Genomic DNA, 21236 nt, shown 5'->3' on the forward strand with positions numbered 1-21236 from the left:
TTCTTAGCAGTTCAGCTTCTCGCGAGAGTAGGACAAGCGCAGTAATGTTGATGTGAATCAAAATTACGTTGCGCTTCACCCTATTTTTTTTTTAACAGTCTATGGCTTCACCTTATGCCGCGTTTAAAAAAAATGGGAACTCAGAAATCTCCGACTTCCAAGCATGGTACACACGGAAAAAACGAAATATCGTTTTAACGGTCATCCAACTCGGAATCTTGAGCATCTTTCTATAGCTCCGACCTGAATATCACTGACGTGATGATTTGACCTCGAGTCTTGAAAGCACCATTATAACTCAGTGTGCAAAATTTGAGCACATAATGCTAACGCAGGTTTGATTTTTGTGAATATACAGTACAGGCACTGGGGACATGGCAGCGTGAAAGTATGGCGGATGCTGAAGAGCCGTAAGTAACGTTACCAAAATAGATATTGTAGCTGACAGAAATATGCTGCTGTAAAACAAGCATTGAACCTTCTTTTATTCTCTAATTTTTAGGGAGAAGAAAAGAAGGAAAATGGAGGAGCTGACTGAGAAGTTAGTGACGAAATGCTTGAAACTGTCAGCAGTAGGTTTGAGTTGAGTTGCACAACTAGTTAGCTAGCATGGAAATTCATTCATTCAACAATTTCAGTTTTGGAAATTGGCCCAATTCAAGTAGTTAGCTAGTTTACTATAACGACCAGGCAAATATTAGCTAGGAATAATAGGCCTAGTCAAAGTGTACCAAATCTACCCTCGGCCAGAGGCTCTAGCTCTGCAATATCAAAAAAGACCAGTTAGTTATGGTAACGTTAGCTAGCCTTTGATCATGACTCTCAGTTCCACACAGATGAAAATCGGCTAACCGATAGGTAACTTATCTAGTTTACCAGCCTGGAGCATTACACATAAGAGTCAACATTAGACGAAGGCGTATTCTGTATGCGGGAGTTTTGTTAAGAGGTCGACGCTCGCTCTGAACATTAACATGCAACGCTTGTCGTACGATTTTGGAAGCATAATGACCTTATCTTTCATATCAGTGAGAAATCATTTTCAGAAAACAAAAGGTTAAATTGATACACACCTGTTTATAGGGTTAGAGTACACACATGGCCAGGTCTCTATGTTACAGCGCCTGTTTATATTTATAAAATAGTCTGGCAGGATATTGACGTTTATGAATGGGTTTTTGCCAGACCCAACCAGGGATGTAGTGGAGGATAAACGACGTTACGCACCTTTTTAATTTAGTTAATTATCGTGTACACACATATTATTGGGTTCCCAGCATTGGTCAACACTCAAAGGCTTCTTGATCTGAGTTCTAATCGCGCCTACCTGTGCTAACGAGTGGATTCATGTATACTTATGGGGTGTGATACATGCCAGAATTAAGCCTCATGAAGCTACTGATACCTCTCACCAAGTCACCTAACGTCTTCCTAGCGCCATGAATTAACATGGACTGTCAATGGAGACAAGTTTGTTTCTAAGGCGTCAAACCTCCGACGAGTTCACGACACGTACACGTCATGTGGACGTAGTGTTCACATTGCGTAACGTGTCGCTGACACGTCATGTGTCAGTTTGCATGTAAGTTTGTTATGAATGATTTTACCACAAACAACTTAACGTCTACATGTGTTAGTTGAAGTCTCTGTTTAGTATAGCAATTGAGCTATACTAAACAGCATCATGATCAGCCAGATGAGGACTGGCCACCCCTCATAACCTGGTTCCTCTCTAGGTTTCTTCCTAGGTTCTGGCCTTTTCTAGGGAGTTTTTCCTAGCCACTTTGCATCTACACCTGCATTGCTTGCTGTTTTAGATTTTTGATTAGACATGGATTAATGTTAATGGCAGATTGAAAATAAAGGATACCTTTCTAATTGTTGATGTCAGTGGGGTTGGGAAGGGATGGTCCTTGGGAAAGGTAGAGAGATGAGTTGTGAGAGAAACTCCAGGGTGGTGTCATGACCACTGGAGTCATACACCTTAACACCTTAACAGTACCTATCTGGAAGTGGCGGTTACTTAACATGACCCAGTGGTTAGCCTTGAGATTGATTATTTGGAGAAACCCCTGGGCCAGTGTTGGTACTGCTGATAGCACGGCGATGTCGCCCACCATGAGGCTGAAAATGCAAATAGTTATGAGATTTTTTATATTTCCCCTTAACGGATGTTGACCCCAGCTAGGAGCGAAAGAGCACCAAGCTCTCCCGGGTCTCGCCTTCTTCCAAGCCAAGTAATTTGCCCAGATGTCAAAGCACTTGGTTCCCTTGATTCTTCTCAGGTGGTTCCCCTTTTTCTCATGCGCTCTGTCCATGTTCAGTCTCACCTTTATTGATAATAGAAATAAATGCAATTATATTTAATATTATTACAAATACATCTCTTATATATCTGTTGGAAGGCCAGAAAATAAATGAACAGTGGACAATTTTTACCTGGTCAAAAACCTCCACATCTTTCTCAGTCCGTGCCTGAAGGTGGTCTTTGAAGGAGTTTGAATTTGGTTCGACAACTTCCACCACATCAGGTGGAGTATCACTGACCTCAAAGTGCATTATACAAAAACAGCAAAAGAAAAACACTAAGTGAATCAAAAAAAGTATACTACAGTATATGCAATAATGTTATATACAATTGTATTGTTTACATCAGTTAACTGCTGCGGCTTCCCTCCATATAGCAGGTGATAGAGTGAATAATGTGGAGACCTGGACACTGCTGTGTTGTGTGCAAAGATAATTACCTTCAGATTGTCGCAATGTCAACAGTAAAGAAGAGGTGAGCATCCTGGAGTCACCTCTTCACTGTTGATGTTGAGACTGGTGTTTTGCAAGTACTATTTAATGAAGCTGCCAGTTGAGGACTTGTGAGGTGTCTGTTTCTCAAACTAGACGCTCTATTGTACTTGTCCTCTTGCTCAGTTGTGCACCTGGGCCTCCCACTCCTCTTTCTATTCTGGTTAGAGCCAGTTTGTGCTGTTCTGTGAAGGGAGTAGTACAGTGTTGTGACAGATCTTCAGTTTCTTGGCAATTTCTCGCATGGAATAGCCTTCATTTCTCAGAACAAGAATAGCCTGACAAGTTTCAGAAGAAAGTTATTTGTTTCTGGCCATTTTGTGCCTGTAATCGAACCCACAAATGCTGATGCTCCAGATACTCAACCCGTCTAAAGGTCAGTTTTATTGCTTCTTTAATCAGCACAATTTTCTGCTGTGCTAACATAATTGAAAAATGGTTTTCGAATGATCAATTAGCCTTTTTTATAATGATAAACTTGGATTAGCGAACACAACGTGCCATTGGAACACAGGAGTGATGGTTGCTGGTACTGGGCCTCTGTACGCGTATGTAGATATTCCATACAAAAATCATCCTTTTCCAATAGTAATTTATAACATTAACAATGTCTACATTGTATTTTTGATCAATTTGATGTTATTTTAATGGGCACAAAAATTGCTTTTCTTTCAAAAACAAGGACATTTCTGTGACCCCAAACTTTTGAACGGTAGTGTACATTTACATTAGTGTGGATACAGCAGTAGCCTATTCTACAACATGTTAGGATACCGTTGTGATATTGTCAGGCATGATTTTAGGTCTTTGATCGTTGTTGCATGTTGTATCTCGTTTCCCTTCTTCAGTGAAAAGTAATTATCTCATTTACAATTAATCCATTAAATAAATAATGCTAGCACATACAATTACGTTATTGTACAATAACCTACTACGCTATCGACACAGTAAATAATATTGCCTATGTGCTTTCAACAGTACGTTATCAGCAAAAAATACTTATTTTCAAATAGACCACATTTGCCTTAACACAGTAGACCTAAATATTTCCTAATGATATCACAACTTAAATATAGCCTACTTCCTGCTCAGATGGATCAAGGACATCTTGGTAATTATTTGTATCATCTCTAATAAGGAAACTGTCTCAGGCAGTCATTCAAATCGCTTCTGCCAATTGTAAAAAAAACAAATTAATTAAAGTCTGTGTTGCTGCTTAGCTCTCAAATACTGTGCCAGTCTCACTCTATGAACGGTCACTGCTATCTGGATTCCTTGGGACGTCCTTACCCTGAACCCTAAGTTAACACTAAACTTAACCAATTAACATTTATACTTGATAGAGGTATTGTCATCCCAAGGATCCAGATTAGCAAAGCCCCTCTGGGAAAGTATGAACTGCTCTATTCGACTGAAGACATCCCAAGGAGTCTGAATAGCAACTATGAACTCCTGAAAGCCGTGGACACAACTCTTATTGGTTGTCTGATGTGGAACTGGTAACAACACAGTCTGTGATTGGCTAACAACATTTAGATCTGTACACAGCGAGATAAGATATCATACCATGCCATGAGTTGTTGAGGGAAAGACAGAATATCTATAGATTGGGCATCATAATTTCTAGGCCATTAGCGATAACAGGAAATACACAAGCCGTAGGCTACACTATAGTTCAAGGTGGCTATGTCGGAATGTCTGCTTGCACGGGGAAAATTGTACATTTCTAACATTAATGGTTGAGATTTAATTAATATAAATATAAACTATGCACATTGTCTTTCATTAACATGCGATGCAGGTGTCACGCAGACGTTAGGCGTTATCATGTCAGGTGGTACGGTTGCCTAGACTTATATATGTTCCTTATCACCCCCCATAAATGCTCGTTATGTTCACCTGCTCCCTCGGATTTACCTGGTTAGCAGCACTTTCATTCACCACTCTGTCCAATGGGAAACTCCGCCCACGACATAGGCTGAGACGTGAAATGAACTACCTCAGCCCAGACCTAAAGTGGCAAGTGTCAGAGACTGCAGGAATTTTTTTGAAATCCCTCGACTCCTTCCGTGTCAATAGACATCCCCCCAAACCACCCTCCTGACTCTCTGAGAATGATTGTACAGCTGTTAAAGAGTCGCTGATATTTCAGTCTGACTCTAGCTAGCTCAAAGTACTTAAAATTCCTTGAATTTGACTTGCCACTGTTTGTATGAAACCTGAATATTTTTGATTATGGAAATATACACTGCTCAAAAAAATAAAGGGAACACTAAAATAACACATCCTAGATCTGAATGAATGAAATATTCTTATTAAATACTTTTTTCTTTACATAGTTGAATGTGCTGACAACAAAACCACACAAATTATTAATGGAAATCAAATTTATCAACCCATGGAGGTCTGGATGTGGAGTCACACTCAAAATTAAAGTGGAAAACCACTACAGGCTGACCCAACTTTGATGTAATGTCCTTAAAACAAGTCAAAATGAGGCTCAGTAGTGTGTGTGGCCTCCACGTGCCTGTATGACCTCCCTACAACGCCTGGACATGCTCCTGATGAGGTGACGGATGGTCTCCTGAGGGATCTCCTCCCAGACCTGGACTAAAGCATCCGCCAACTCCTGGACAGTCTGTGGTGCAACGTGGCGTTGGTGGATGAAGCGAGACATGATGTCCCAGATGTGCTCAATTGGATTCAGGTCTGGGGAACGGGTGGGCCAGTCCATAGCATCAATGCCTTCCTCTTGCAGGAACTGCTAACACACTCCAGCCACATGAGGTCTAGCATTGTCTTGCATTAGGAGGAACCCAGGTCCAACCGCACCAGCATATGGTCTCACAAGGGGTCTGAGGATCTCATCTCGGTACCTAATGGCAGTCAGGCTACCTCTGGCGAGCACATGGAGGGCTGTGCGGCCCCCCAAAGAAATGCCACCCGACACCATGACTGACCCACCGCCAAACCGGTCATGCTGGAGGATGTTGCAGGCAGCAGAACGTTCTCCACGGCGTCTCCAGACTGTCATGTCTGTCACGTGCTCAGTGTGAACCTGATTTCATCTGTGAAGAGCACAGGGCGCCAGTGGCGAATTTGCCAATCTTGGTGTTCTCTGGCAAATGCCAAACGTCCTGCACGGTGTTGGGTTGTAAGCACAACCCCCACCTGTGGACGTCGGGCCCTCATACCACCCTCATGGAGTCTGTTTCTGACCGTTTGAGCAGACACATGCACATTTGTGGCCTGCTGGAGGTCATTTTGCAGGGCTCTGGCAGTGCTCCTCCTGCTCCTCCTTGCACAAAGGCAGAGGTAGCTGTCCTGCTGCTGGGTTGTTGCCCTCCTACGGCCTCCTCCACGTCTCCTGATGTACTGGCCTGTCTCCTGGTAGCGCCTCCATGCTCTGGACACTACGCTGACAGACACAGCAAACCTTCTTGCCACAGCTCGCATTGATGTGCATCCTGGATGAGCTGCACTACCTGAGCCACTTGGGTTGTAGACTCCGTCTCATGCTACCACTAGAGTGAAAGCACCGCCAGCATTCAAAAGTGACCAAAACATCAGCCAGGAAGCATAGGAACTGAGAAGTGGTCTGTGGTTATCACCTGCAGAACCACTCCTTTATTGGGGGTGTCTTGCTAATTGCCTATAATTTCCACCTGTTGTCTATTCCATTTGCACAACAGCATGTGAAATGTATTGTCAATCAGTGTTGCTTCCTAAGTGGACAGTTTGATTTCACAGAAGTGTGATTGACTTGGAGTTACATTGTGTTGTTTAAGTTTTCCCTTTATTTTTTTGAGCAGTGTATTTCACAGCAGTTTAGATGGTATAATTATTCTCTACACTATACTTGCTTTGTTTGTCACACAAACTGATACTATTAGAATTTTAGCAACCAGGAAATGGAGGAGCAAATTCTGCTTAGTACACCTTTTAAAACAGCGTTGGGATTGTAGTTCACATGAGCCAGTCATGGTAGACGCTAACCGCTGAGAACTGTAGTAGGGATAATGCAGAATGCCACCTATAGTTTTGGAGAGCTATTATGGTAGCCAGCTAGTTTCCATTAGCTAGTTAGCAGCAGCAACATCTGCTGCCAATGATGAAATCTGCAGCACCGTGTGTTCTCTGTGTGCAGAATGGCTGTAGATGGAGACAGTAGAGACTGGGATGGCCGATGGAACCATGTGAAGAAGTTCCTTGAGAGACCCGGCCCATTCACTCATCCTGACTTTGAGCCAAGCATTGAGGTAAGGAAGAAATAACAAATAGATAACTAATAACATTTCCTTTAATTAGGGGATAGAGATAATCATTCACCAAACCAACTCTTTTATGCTCTCCGTCCCTTGGGTTCTTATTGGAGACATGCAAGATCCTGGTCATTGGAGCTGGAGGACTTGGGTGTGAGCTGCTCAAAAATCTGGTATGAGAGTTTATGTCCAGCATCCAGGTGCAAATGCATGCAAGCCTTTTGTTTCTTTGTCTGTTTCTGCACATCAAGAGGTATCTTAAAGTGGAACCGACAGCGTTTGAACTACTTTGCATATGACATTCCCAGTTTTGCTTCAAAACCAACTTAATAAAAAGTTTTAAAAATATGTTATATTTTAATCAAAATTCCATGACACATTGTTGGCAGAATACAGTTGAAGTCGGAAGTTTACATACACCTTAGCCAAATACATTTAAACTCAGTTTTTCACAATTCCTGACATCTATTTCCTGAAGTGCACCAGTTCCTCCTGCAGCAAAGAGTCCCCACAACATGATGCTGCCACCCCCGTGCTTCATGGTTGAGATGGTGTTCTTCGGCTTGCAAGCCTCCCCTTTTTTCCTCCAAACATAACAATGGTCTTTATGGCCAAACAGTTATTTTTGTTTCATCAGACCAGAGGACATTTCTCCAAAAAGTATGATATTTTTCCCCATGTGCAGTTGCAAACCGTAGTCTGGCTTTTTTTATGGCGGTTTTGGAGCAGTGGCTTCTTCCTTGCAGAGCGGCCTTTCAAGTTATGCCGATATAGGACTCGTTTTACTGTGGATATAGATACTTTTGTACCTGAATCCTCCAGCATCTTCACAAGTTCCTTTGCTGTTGTTCTGGGATTGATTTCCACTTTTCGCACGAAAGTACGTTCATCTCTAGGAGAAAGAACGCGTCTCCTTCCTGAGCGGTATGACGGCTGCGTGGTCCCATGGTGTTTATACTTGCATACTATTGTTTGTACAGAGGAACGTGGTACCTTCAGGCATTTAGAAATTGCTCCCAAGGATGAACCAGACTTGTGGAGGTCTACACATTTTTTTCTGAGGTCTTGGCTGACTTCTTTTGATTTTCCCATGATGTCAAGCAAAGAGGCACTGAGTACACCTCCAATTGACTCAAATGATTTCAATTAGCCTATCAGAAGCTTCTTGGATTTTTCGAAGCTGTTTAAAGGCACAGTCAACTTAGTGTATGTAAACTTCTGACCCACTGGAATTGTGACACAGTAAATTACAAGTTAAATAATCTGTCTGTAAACAATTGTTGGAAAAATTACTTGCACAAAGTAGATATCCTAACCAACTTGCCAAAACTATAGTTTGTTAACAAGAAATGTGTGTAGTGGTTGAAAAACAGGTTCTAATGACTCCAACCTAAGTGTATGTAAACTTCCGACTTCAACTGTATATGGAAGGAGTTCAATGCATTATTAATATAATTCACAAATACATTTCCTGGTAGTCCAAAAAATATTGCTATCAGTTTGTAAATCAGATGTTCTGGCCCATTTTTTGCTGCCTCCACCCATTGGATGCACTGTTTCAGTTTAAATGGCTCAATATTTTGACAAAATGGACGACTGTAACTAAGGCTTGGAATGTCAATACAATCAAACTATCAAGGGCAAATGATCAAAAGTCAGTCATAACTTGGCAAATTGGCTAGCGCACCTGTCAAACACAAGCGAATATAAATGAGTCAAATTGAATAATCTACTTTATGAAATTACAGCCTGATGCGCTTGCTTGTTTACAGCGCATAGCGGATGGGAAAGTTTACAGACAGACATGCCTAGCTAGGTAGGCTACTAAAATGTTGCAGTCTGGCTTTGGTTTTTAAGGCTTGACAGTGAGTACGTTTACATGTACACTAGTAATTTGATATTAAACCGATTCTGGCAGAAGGCAGAGTATGGCATTAGTAAACACCTAACTCTGCTTGCCTTAATCAGTGTAAAGTCATAATCGAAGTAAGCATATGCCGATTAACACCTGGTTTTCTAAGCAATCTTTCTAATTACTAAAACATGTAAACAGCATAATCGGCGTTCCAGCGTTGTATTTGATTTGCGCATGTGCCAGCTCAATCTTATGCACGAGTGAAGTGAGCTCGGAAAAACTTAATAGTTTTTACATACAAAAGGTATATGTCCAAAATCAGAATCAAGAAGTATTCGCAAAAATAACATTGTCACTGTGGTAGAACGTTACTTTTTATTTGCGGATTTCTGTATTTATCGAAAGTTCCATCAGTAGCCTGATTTCAGATGTGTCCATGTAAACAGGATAATTAGGGAAATCATTCTTCTTGCAAAGCATGTCAACTTTTTAAACAAACTATTATATTGCCGTAACTATCCACAATAATCGCAGTAGGCTAGGTTGGCTACTGACTACAATACATGTGTATGTCACCATACAGCAATGCTGTATTCAACTGCACCTGTGATCCATGCAGTGCAAAAAAAAATGAAAAACATGTTTTAAGTTTAAATGTTACTATTTATTGCTACGTTTTTGTTATTTAGAGTAAAGTACTTTTTTGATTAGGGTCGCAGCATATTATGCATAGCAGCAAAGGCTGTACAAATATGATTTATATTTTTTTGTTTTAATATGTAACAATTCTGTATACAGTATTCTATGTACATAAGTGGACATTTTATAAAGGGACATTTTTTTCTGATAAAACAATGGCTTGTTTGCGTCCCAGTTTAACGTTTTTTTTAAATTTGTTGTAAAAATAAGTAGGCTATATCTGACCCGCAAATTCGTAGTTTATTTCAATATGTCCCGTGCACTGATTGAGTTTGACACCCTTGGGCTAGCGTATTTATTTAGCAAGCTAAAAACACAGGGCCCAACGTTAGTTAGCTAGCTAGCTGCTAGGAGGATATCATGTCATTGAACGAGTGTGTCAGTGACCAACTTTTTCCCCTGATCGTGTGGCTACAGCTAGAGATGCAGCTGTCATTTGGTTAGCTAGCAAGAAATGTGAATTGCTTTGCTAGCTCGCTATGCTGAACTTGAACGACTGTTATCCACAGTTACTATATCTCTTAGTTGTGATCAAATGTATTTGGCATTGATCAAATGGGCGGGTAGGCAGGGAAGTTCCTATTCAGTTTTCAAAACATGGGTTGTGACAAGCATGCATTAGCAGGTAAGCTGCAGAAGGACGAGCAGGCTACTATTCCCCATCGTTTATCAGTGCAATTTTGGCGGGCAAATTGCTGAAAAAGTTTGAGAATGTTTATCTAACGTTAATATTCTTCGCTCTGCCTAGCATTAGTTGTTGATGTGCATAGGCAACTGAGGGAGAGAGTCTACCTTTTCATGGTTATTTGATCAATAGGACTGTCAAGTTCTCAAATGTTAAGAGGACTCCTGTGGTTTTTACGTATTTGCAGAAATCTATTCAGATGGATTTTTGGCGAATGCTTTCTAATGATCTACTGCCTGTTAACACACAGTCCAGTTCAAAGTGAATAATGGCAGGCCCATGTGGCAGTAGCTCTGATTGGCTATGGCGCACTGGTCTGGACAAGACATGATTTTATTAGGTTTTATTGACTGCAGTGTCTATTAATTGTCCAAAAGCACGGCGGCTTTCCCACTCTATATTGCTATTGAATTCTCACATGTCCCTTACTATACGTCATTCCCAAACATTCTATGCATTTATGAAAATAATCATAGCTTGTCAGAAAAAAGTAAAAGGCCTCATATTATTCCTGGGGGTGTATATGAATACAATTTCATGTTGCTAAATGCTGTCAGTTCCACTTTAATGTTTGGTTTTGCCTTGTTCTAGGCCCTGTCAGGTTTTCATCACATTCATGTTGTTGACATGGATACCATTGGAGATATCAATCTCAACAGGCAGTTCCTTTTCAGATTTGGCTTGCCATTTTCCCACCTTCTCCTATGTCCATTAATCTATTACTTTATGATGGATACCAACCTTAGTGTGTTCACAGTTGATAGAAAAAAATATACTGAATTAAAGAGTCTTAAGAGTTTACTGTTAAACACACACATCTCGTCTGTATACCCTGTTTAGGACCAAAGATGTTGGACGGCCAAAAGCAGATATGGCTGCTGACTTTGTCAATGGTCGCGTCCCTGGATGTCAAGTCATCCCGTGTCCTTTGCAACTGACGTGATGAATACCGGCATGTAGGATTACCCCATACAAATGATTGCATTACAAAGCTTGAGCATGTGAACATTTGTAGAAGTATCTTCTATCATTTATTTTTCTTAAATAGTATCCTGCTCAGACATTTCAACAAAATCCAAGACTTTGATGAATCTTTCTACAGACGTAAGTGCAAACTTATGGAGTTTTCTAAAAATCTTTTGTACCTACGGTGCATTCGGAAAGTATTCAGACCCCTTTACCTTTTCAACATTTTGTTACTTTACAGCCCTATTCTAAAATTGATTCAATAAATACTTTCCCTCAATCTACACACAATACTTCATAATGACAAAGTGAAAACTGTTTTTTAGAAATGTTTGCAAAATTAATAAACGGAAATACCTTGTTTAAATAGTATTCAGACGCTTTGCTATGAGACTCGAAATTGAGCTCAGCTACATCCTGTTGCCATTGATCATCCTTGAGATGTAGATGTTTCTACAACTTAATTGGGGTACAACTGTGGTAAATTCAATTGATTGGACATGATTTGAAAAGGCACACACCTGTCTATGTAAGCTCCCGCACTTAACATTGCATGTCAGAGTAAAAACCAAGCCATGAGGTCGAAGTACTTGTCTGTAGTGCTCCGAGACAGGATTGTGTCAAGGCACAGATCTGGGGAAGGACACAAAAACATCTCTGCAGGATTGAAGGTCCCAAAGAACACAGTGCATTCATTCTTAAATGGAAGAAGTTTGGAACCACCAAGACCTGTCCTAGAGCTGGCTTCCCGGCCAAACTGAGCAATTGGGGGAGAAGGGCCTTGCTCAGGAAGGTGACCAAGAACCCGATGGTCACTCTGAAGGAGCTCCAGAGTTCCTCTGTGGAGATGGGATAATCTTCCAGAAGGACAACCATGTCTGCAGCACTCCACCAATCAGGCTTTTTCTGGTATAGTAGCCAGACGTAAAAGGCACATGACAGCCTGCTTGGAGTTTGCCAAAAGGCACCTAAAGACTCTCAGACCAAGATAAACAAGATTCTCTGGTCTGATGAAACCAAAACCTTTTTGAGAGCGCTCAGGACCTCTGATTGGGGCGAAGGTTTACCTTCCAACAGGACAATGATACTAAGCACGCAGCCAAGTCAACGCAGGAGTTGCTTCAGGACAAGTCTCTGAGCGTTCTTGAGTGGCCCAGCCTGGACTTCGATCAAACATCTCCGGAGAGACCTGAAAATGGCTGTGCAGCGACGCTCCCCACCCAACATGACAGAGCTTGAGAGGATCTGCAGCGAAGAATGGGAGAAACTCCTCAAATACAGGTGTGCCAAGCTTGTAACGTCATACCCAAGAAGACTTGAGGCTGTAATCGCTGCCAAAGGTACTGAGTAATGGGTCTGAATACTTATGTTATTGTGATATTTCAGTTTTTTATTTTGAATACAGTGCCTTGCGAAAGTATTCGGCCCCCTTGAACTTTGCGACCTTTTGCCACATTTCAGGCTTCAAACATAAAGATATAAAACTGTATTTTTTTGTGAAGAATCAACAACAAGTGGGACACAATCATGAAGTGGAACGACATTTATTGGATATTTCAAACTTTTTTAACAAATCAAAAACTGAAAAATTGGGCGTGCAAAATTATTCAGCCCCTTTACTTTCAGTGCAGCAAACTCTCTCCAGAAGTTCAGTGAGGATCTCTGAATGATCCAATGTTGACCTAAATGACTAATGATGATAAATACAATCCACCTGTGTGTAATCAAGTCTCCGTATAAATGCACCTGCACTGTGATAGTCTCAGAGGTCCGTTAAAAGCGCAGAGAGCATCATGAAGAACAAGGAACACACCAGGCAGGTCCGAGATACTGTTGTGAAGAAGTTTAAAGCCGGATTTGGATACAAAAAGATTTCCCAAGCTTTAAACATCCCAAGGAGCACTGTGCAAGCGATAATATTGAAATGGAAGGAGTATCAGACCACTGCAAATCTACCAAGACCTGGCCGTCCCTCTAAACTTTCAGCTCATACAAGGAGAAGACTGATCAGAGATGCAGCCAAGAGGCCCATGATCACTCTGGATGAACTGCAGAGATCTACAGCTGAGGTGGGAGAATCTGTCCATAGGACAACAATCAGTTGTATATTGCACAAATCTGGCCTTTATGGAAGAGTGGCAAGAAGAAAGCCATTTCTTAAAGATATCCATAAAAAGTGTCGTTTAAAGTTTGCCACAAGCCACCTGGGAGACACACCAAATATGTGGAAGAAGGTGCTCTGGTCAGATGAAACCAAAATGGAACATTTTGGCAACAATGCAAAACGTTATGTTTGGCGTAATAGCAACACAGCTGAACACACCATCCCCACTGTCAAACATGGTGGCAGCATCATGGTTTGGGCCTGCTTTTCTTCAGCAGGGACAGGGAAGATGGTTAAAATTAATGTGAAGATGGATGGAGCCAAATACAGGACCATTCTGGAAGAAAACCTGATGGAGTCTGCAAAAGACCTGAGACTGGGACGAAGATTTGTCTTCCAACAAGACAATGATCCAAAACATAAAGCAAAATCTACAATGGAATGGTTCAAAAATAAACATATCCAGGTGTTAGAATGGCCAAGTCAAAGTCCAGACCTAAATCCAATCGAGAATCTGTGGAAATAACTGAAAACTGCTGTTCACAAATGCTCTCCATCCAACCTCACTGAGCTCGAGCTGTTTTGCAAGGAGGAATGGGAAAAAATGTCAGTCTCTCGATGTGCAAAACTGATAGACATACCCCAAGCGACTTACAGCTGTAATCGCACTAAAAGGTGGCGCTACAAAGTATTAACTTAAGGGGGCCGAATACTTTCGCAAGGCACTGTAACTGCAAAAATTACAAATTGTTTTTGCTTTGTCATTATGTGGTATTGTGTGTAGATTGATGAAAAAAACAAACCATTTAATCCATTTTAGAATAAGGTTGTAACAAAACAAAATGTAGAAAAAGTCAAGGGGTCTGAATGCTTTCTGAAGACACTGTAAAATAATGGCTCTGACACACATTTTCTTCTCTTATTTGTAGAATTCCATATTATTGTTTGTGGATTAGATTCCATCATCGCCAGGTGTTGGATGAATGGCATGCTGGTATGTCTTAATATAAACAATATGCTATTTGGACTGTGTGTATATGTCAGGGTTTTTTCTGGATTTAAAAGGGGTTTAGGGGTTGGCATGGCAGGTGGCGTGGCAATGGGCACGGTCGGCACAGCTGGATTTGAGAAATTTTTTTAGAGGCCCCCAGCTTTGCGGTGTAAGCACATTTCCTGCAATTCTTCAAATTTCTCCATGGAGCTGAGAGAAATTGTTTTAATGCAAATTTCTGCCATTCTACATATTTTGCTGACTGTCAAGATTTTATTTTGGTGATAACAGAATATATACTGTGGGTTAGAGGTCGACCGATTAATCGGAATGGCCGATTTAAATAGGGCCAAATTCAAGTTTTCATAACAATCGGGAATCGGTATTTTTGGACACCGATATTTTTTTTTTTTTTTACACCTTTATTGAATCATTTATTTTACTAGGCAAGTCAGTTAAGAACACATTCTTATTTTCAATGACGGCCTAGAAACGGTGGGTTAACTGCCTCGTTCTGGGGCAGAACGACAGATTTTCACATTGTCAGCTCGGGGGATCCAATCTTGCAACCTTACAGTTAACTAGTCCAACGCAATAACGACCTGCCTCTCTCTCGTTGCACTCCACAAAGAGGCCACCTGTTACGCAAATGCAGTAAGCCAAGGTAAGTTGTTAGCTAGCATTAAACGTATCTTGTAAAAAACAATCAATCATAATCATTAGTTAACTACACATAGTTGATCATATTACTAGATATTATCTAGCGTGTCATGTGTTGCGTATAATCTGACTGAGCATACAAATATCGTAAGTATCTGACTGAGTGGTGGTAGGCAGAATCAGGCGCGTAAACATTCATTCAAACAGCACTTTCGTGCGTTTTGCCAGCAGCTCTTCGTTGTGCGTCAATCATTGCGCTGTTCATGACTTCAAGCATATCAACTCCCGAGATGAGGCTGGTGTAACCGAAGTGAAATGGCTGGCTAGTTATAGCGCGCTAATTATGTTTCAAACGTCAATCACTCACTGAGCCTTGGCGTGGTTGTTTCCCTTGCTCTGCATGGGTTAACGCTGCTTCGAGGGTGGCTGTTGTCGATGTGTTCCTGGTTCAAGCCCAGGGAGGAGCGAGGAGAGGGACGGAAGCTATACTGTTACACTGGCAATACTAAAGTGTCTATAAGAACATCCAATAGTCAAAGGTTAATGTAATACAAATGGTATAGAGAGAAATAGTCCTATAATAACTACAACCTAAAACTTCTTACCTGGGAATATTGAAGACTCATGTTAAAAGGAACCACCAGCTTTCATATGTCCTCATGTTCTGAGCAAGGAACTTAAACGTTAGCTTTCTTACATGGCAAATATTGCACTTTTAATTTCTCCAACACTTTGTTTTTACATTATTTAAACCAAATTGAACATGTTTCATTATTTATTTGAGGCTAAATTGATTTTATTGATGTATTATATTAAGTTAAAATAAGTGTTCATTCAGTATTGTTGTAATTGTCATTATTACAAATAAATAAAAAAATTGGCCGATTTTAATCGGTATCGGCTTTTTTGGTCCTCCAATAATCGGTATCGGCGTTGAAAAATCCTAATCGGTCGACCTCTACTGTAGGTCCACTTATCTTTTAGACCCGATTTATATCTGGTTTTATTAATTTAAGTTCAGTGTTTTTCCATCCAGATTTTAATATATTAATAAAAAAAACTGTTTGGATTTAGGCGTCCCGAAAAAACGCTTAGGGAGCCCGCCCAAGGATTTCAATGGCAGAAAAATCCCTGTATGTAAAATGTCAGTTCTAACTAATTGAAGACCCCATTTACAGATATCTCTCCTGAGCTATGAGTATTGCGTTCTGGACCCCAGTTCCATCATCCCCCTCATTGACGGTGGGACGGAGGGTTTCAAAGGCAATGCTCGAGTCATTCTGCCTGGCATGACCGCATGCATCGACTGCATCCTGGAGCTCTACCCACCACAGGTGCTCCAAGTTCTCTCAGACCAGCCAATTTTTTTGTGTACTACTTCAGTAGCCCACTTCTATGTTAAGTTGGACAGTGATTTGTGTTCTGCAGCCATTTTCTGTTATCAGTGACACAAAATTAACTTGTGTGTATGTGTGTTGTATAGCCTAATTTGATGTATTCTTTTGGTCCATAGATTCATTTCCCCATGTGCACCATTGTGTCTATGCCGCAGTTGCCAGAGCACTGCGTTGAATATGTCAGAATGCTACAGTGGCCCAAAGACAAGCCTTTTGGAGGTACAACCATGAATAACACTACTCTATTCATTGTCACATTACCTCTTGATTGCAATCAAAAAGGCCAGAAAATAATTATGCTGTATCGCCCGTTAAAATACCTCCATAACACTATCATAAAGGTTGTCATAGTCATAATACCTCCACAGCTGATATAATAGGTAGTCAAATCTTTTTTCTTTTTGACCCTTTTATCGCCCCAATTTCGTGGTATCCAATTGGTAGTTACAGTCTTGTCTCATCGCTGCAACTCCCGTACGAACTCGGGAGAGGTGAAGGCTGAGAGCCGTGCGTCTTCCGAAACACAACCCAGCCTCTTGACACAGTGCCCAGTTTACCCGGAAGCCAGCCGCACCAATGTGTTGGAGGAAACACCATACACCTGGCGATTGTGTCAGCGTGCACTGCGCCCGACCCGCCACAGGAGTCGCTACTGCGCGATGGGACAAGGACATCCCTGCCGGCCAAACACTCCCTTAACCCGGATGATGCTGGGCCAATTATGCTCCGCCTTATGGGTCTCCCGGTCACAGGCCGGCTGCGACGTTATGGCCGGCTGGACTCGATCCCAGAATCTGTAGTGGCACAGCTAGCACTGCGATGCAGTGCCTTAGACCACTGTGCCACTTGAGACACCCTGTAATATGACTATCTGACGGGACAGTTTGCAATACAGCATTGTTTTTTGGCCGTTTCTGCCCTTGCTGATTGCTTTAGGAAAGAGCAGTAACAGCCAGGAATTATTTTTTATTTTTTTCCAAGGGAGTAGATCAGCTTTAATATGGCAGATATATTGTGGCTTCTACCATCATTTCCAATCCCCCATATATACTGAACAAATAAAAGATCCCAGAAATTATCCATATGCACAAAAAGCTTATTTCTCTCAAATTCTGTGCACAAATTTAGTTACATCCCTGTTAGTGAGCATTTCTCCTTTGCCAAGATAATATCTCAAGAAGCTGATTTAAACAGCATGATCATTACACAGGTGTACCTTGTGCTGGGGGACAATAAAAGGCCACTTTAAAATGTTCAGTTTTGTCACACGACACAATGCCACATGTTTCAAGTTTTGAGGGAGTGTGCAATTGGCATGCTGACTGCAGGAATGTCCACCAGAGCTGTTGCAAGAGAATTTCTTGTTCATTTCTCACAATCGCTGACCACGTGTAACCATTCCATGACCTCATCTGGCTTCTTCACCTGCGGGATTGTCTGAGACCAGCCACCCAGATAGCTGATGAAACTGAGGAGTATTTCCTTCTGTAATAAAGCCCTTATGTGGGGAAACACTAATTCTGATTGGGTGGTCCTGGCTCCCTAGTGGGATGCCCCCTTAGGCCCTTAACCATAGATTAGGTCCTAATTCATGTGTTTTAATTGACTGATTTCCTTATATGAACTGTAACTCAGTAAAATCGTTAATTGTTGCATGTTGCGTTTAAGTAATAAGGCACAAGGGGGTGTGGTATATGGCCAATATACCATGGCTAAGCTCTGTTCATGTGCGCAACGCAGAGTGCCTGGATACAGCCCTTAGCCGTGGTATGTTGGCCATATACCACAAACACCTGAGGTGCCTTATTGCTAATATAACCTGGTTACCAACGTAATTAGAGCAGTAAAAATAAATGTTTTGTCATACCCGTGGTATACTGATATACCACGGCTGTCAGCGAATCAGCATTCAGGGCTCAAATTACACTACACAGTTTATAATTATATTTTGTGTGTGTGTACATATATTGTTATTTTCCCGTAAACCTACCACCCTCCCCTAATTAGAGTAAATTAATGGACAACAATACAGCTTATACATGCTATGTACATTTGCTGGACAGTATGTTTTACATTTAGTTATCTTTTTGTTTGTTTTTAGTCCCGGCCTACCCTCAACCTCTCCCACCCACCCCTCCCCAAACTGGTATTGCACAATGTGCCATTTGCCATAATTCCTTCATAACACTATCATAAAGATCAACATAATACCCATTTATAACAGATAATGGCAGCTAATGACAGTCCGGCTCTTGTCTGACCCTCAGATGGTGTTGGTTTGGATGGGGATAACCCTGAGCACATCCATTGGGTGTTCCAGAGGGCCCAGGAGAGAGCTGTTGACTACAGCATCACAGGAGTCACATACAGACTCACACAAGGTGAGGAGAACCACACTGTAACACCCTGTCCTGGAGATGATAAAACTCATGTTTTACCAGCTTTCAGCCATACATTCTGTATAGGACAAACAATTTGCTATCAATTCCATTTTCAATTAGAATTTAAAAATGTTTTTTAATTGAAGTTGTATTGACACCAACTCCCCCGCTTACAAGTATTGGTTGCTGAAATCTGAACAGTGGAGTTAAAGATTTATTTTGACATGGTTTTGCCTCAGGTGTCGTGAAAAGGATCATCCCTGCTGTGGCGTCAACTAATGCTGTAATAGCTGGTAGGAAACCCTTAATGACTGTCATTGGGTTTTATCTTGAAGAATCCTAAAGTAAAGTGTAACATATTTCACCGTTTGTGTTGCTTTGTTGCTGCCTGCTCCACTGAAGTTTTTAAAATAGCTTCAAGGTTAGTACCTGACTCATCCCTTTTTCACATGATGTACTCACTGGAGAGTAGGTCAATTCCATACTAGGTATCATTCATATTACCTTTCTCTGACTTTGCAGCACTTATATTCCACTGAATAATTATCTGGTATTTAATATTGTGGACGGACTGTACACCTACACCTTTTGAGGCAGAGCGAAAGGTTAGTCACGTTTTTGATGTAACCAGATGAGAGTCCTTAATGGATATATATTTGCCCATTTTATTTAGGAGAACTGTATTAATGTAACTGACGGTGCTATTGACACACAAGGCTATAAGGGTATGGTGTGGTTTCAGGCTACTTGTGCCTTCATGCTCTTGTTTGGTCTGACAGGAGAACTGCTCAGCTTGTAGCCAGGTGCCCCAGGATCTACAGTTCCCACCCTCTGCCAAGCTACAGGAGGTCCTGGAGTACTTGACAGAGAACGCCTCCCTGTGAGTACATCTCCTAGTAACCAGATCGACTGATATTGATGTCTGCCATGTCTTCACACAGAAGAGGCTGTTTTTTATGGTTACTGAAGTGTAAATGTGAAGTTGTCATTGTTAACTTTAAAAAGTTATTGTTTTCCAGACAAATGAAATCCCCAGCCATCACAGCAACCCTGGACAGGAAAAATAAGACACTGTATTTACAGACTATAGCTTCAATTGAAGAAAGAACTAGACCAAACCTTTGCAAAACCTTGAAAGGTAAGATGCGTGCATTGCGTGTGTGTGGTAGATCATATAAAGCTATATGTTTATTTCGGCCATCTTGTAAATGTAATGTTGTGTTGTTGCAGAACTGGGATTGTCCGATGGACAGGAACTAGCAGTGGCGGATGTCACCACACCTCAGACTGTCCTCTTCAAGTTGAAAGTCACCTCTTAAAGGGCTAGTGCAGTCATAAATGTGATTTTCTTATGTTTTATCAATTTTTCCACACTGAGGTTGGAATAATTCTGTGAAATTGTGAAACTGATGATAATACCCTTTTAGTGTAAGCGTTGTTTGAAAAGAACGCCTGAAATTTCAGGTAATTTTGCATGGGTGGAGTTTGGCCTGCCTGGCGACATTACCGGGCGGTGTTAATAGACCAATAACAGAGAGTTCCAAACCTCTGCCAATAACAGCTAGTTTTGTTTCTTTTTTACCATTGTTTTCAATTAAAATCACAGAAAGGTACTTAATTGTTACCCAGAAATAATTTGATATTGAGATAAAAAACGACTGCATTGGACCTTTTTTTAAATGCAGAATCTGTCGACATTTGACAACCTTTGGGGAGAAAGTAGCAAGTGATACAGCGTGGCATGGTTTTAATATATTTTAGTCTGATAATGTATATAAGATCATTTTCTCTGTCGTATTGGCCCATTGTGGGAGGTAGCTGATGGCCATCAACCTTCTATATCACTATATGTGGAATCAGTCTGTGAAAATGTTTCTTCATGTTTTACTCCTAAATGTTTGCTCCAAATGTCTGTCTTCTTTCCCTCACTCAAAAGAGTAGTAGTTTATATAGGGTACCAGTCAAAAGTTTGGACACACCTACTCATTCCAGGGTTTTTGTTTGTTTGTTTATTTATTTATTTATGTTCTACATTGTAGAATAACAGTGAAGACATCAAAACTATGAAATAACCCATATGGAATCATGTAGTAAAAAAAAATAACCAAAAGTGTTAAACACATCAAAATATATTTTAGGTTCTTCAAAGTAGCCATCCTTTGCCTTGATGACAGCTTTGCAACCAGCTTTACATGGAATGCTTTTCCAACAGTCTTGAAGGAGTTCCAACATATGCTGAGCACTTCTTGGCTGCTTTTCCTTCACGCTGCGGTCCAACTCATCCCAAACCATCTCAGTTAGGTTGAGGTTGGGTGATTGTGGAGGCTATGTCATCTGATGCAGCACCCCATCACTCTCCTTCTTGGTCAAAGTGTGTTTGGGTCATTGTCCTGTTGAAAAACAAATGATAGTCCCACTAAGCACAAACCAGATGGGA

At 41.1% G+C, this 21236-nt stretch overlaps 1 pseudogene; it reads left to right on the top strand.

Annotated features, from left to right (window-relative positions):
- Positions 1-17: 17 nt before the first annotated feature.
- LOC110531215 lies at positions 18-20873 on the top strand (annotated as a pseudogene).
- Positions 20874-21236: the final 363 nt, after the last annotated feature.

Source organism: Oncorhynchus mykiss, chromosome 9 (assembly GCF_013265735.2).
Source record: "Oncorhynchus mykiss isolate Arlee chromosome 9, USDA_OmykA_1.1, whole genome shotgun sequence".
Classification (NCBI taxonomy): domain Eukaryota; kingdom Metazoa; phylum Chordata; class Actinopteri; order Salmoniformes; family Salmonidae; genus Oncorhynchus; species Oncorhynchus mykiss.